The 1077-nt window shown below is 41.4% G+C and overlaps 1 non-coding gene across 1 annotated transcript; it reads right to left on the reverse strand.

Moving 5' to 3' along the window:
- Window positions 1-345: 345 nt before the first annotated feature.
- On the reverse strand, window positions 346-452 carry LOC141663257 (small nucleolar RNA R71). Its single transcript, XR_012551335.1, has one exon. It is a non-coding gene; the product is annotated as a small nucleolar RNA R71 (small nucleolar RNA).
- Window positions 453-1077: the final 625 nt, after the last annotated feature.

Here is a 1077-nt window from a genome sequence, read left to right on the forward strand (position 1 = left end):
TAATCGAAGATCAATGACATTCAGTCTAGCATTGTCAGACCAGCCATCTCGGCTAATACTTTTGAAATAAAGTCTAGCATGATTCAATGTGTGCAGAATTCAATCCAGTTTGGGGGTTCTCCAACGGAAGATCCCAATATGCACATTAGGAATTTCATTGAGATCTGCGACACCTTCAAGTTCAACGGTGTTTCTGGGGATGCTGTGAAGCTGAGACTATTCCCATTCTCTCTGAGGGACAAGGCTAAGAGCTGGTTACACTCTCTACCAGCTGGTTCGATTACAACTTGGGAAGATCTTGCTTAAAAGTTTCTCACTAAATTCTTTCTTATGGCAAAGACAGCTGCAATCAGGAATGCTCTTACTCAATTTACAAAACAATCAGGAGAATATTTATATGAAGCTTGGGAGTGCTACAAGGAGATGCTTAGGAAGTGTCCTCATCATGGAATGCCTGATTGGATGATCATCAATTGCTTCTATAACGGTTTGGGAGCACAGTCAAGACCCATGCTCGATGTAGCATCAGGTGGAGCATTATGGTCAAAGAGCTATGAGGAAGCTTATGATCTAATTGAACTGATGGCTGTTAATGAATATCAGTATCCAATCCAGAGATTGCCATAGGTCAAGGTAGCAGGAGTTCTTGAAGTGAATACATCTACGGCTATTACTGCTCAACTAAAGGCGTTATCTATGGAGATCGATTCTCTGGCTAACTATGGTGTTTATCAGATAACCAATGTTTGTGAGCTGAGTGCAGGTTCGCATGCGACGGAGCAATGCGCTATATCTAGTGCATCAGCTCAGTTTGTGAGTGACTTTCAGAGATCGCAGCAACCAGTTTCAGACACTTATCATCCTGACAACTGGAATCATCCTAACTTCAGATGGAGCAACAATTAGAATACGATGCAACAGCTATTCTAGCAGTTTGGAAATAAGCAATTCAATCCTCCTGGTTTTTAGCATCAATTTGCACCAATACAACAACTCCAACTTCAACAACAAACTCATGGTGCAAGTCAATCTTCGAATGAAAAATCTGAATTGGAGGAGTTGAGGCTTATGTGCAAA

Source organism: Apium graveolens, chromosome 5, assembly GCF_009905375.1.
Source record: "Apium graveolens cultivar Ventura chromosome 5, ASM990537v1, whole genome shotgun sequence".
Lineage (NCBI taxonomy): Eukaryota > Viridiplantae > Streptophyta > Magnoliopsida > Apiales > Apiaceae > Apium > Apium graveolens.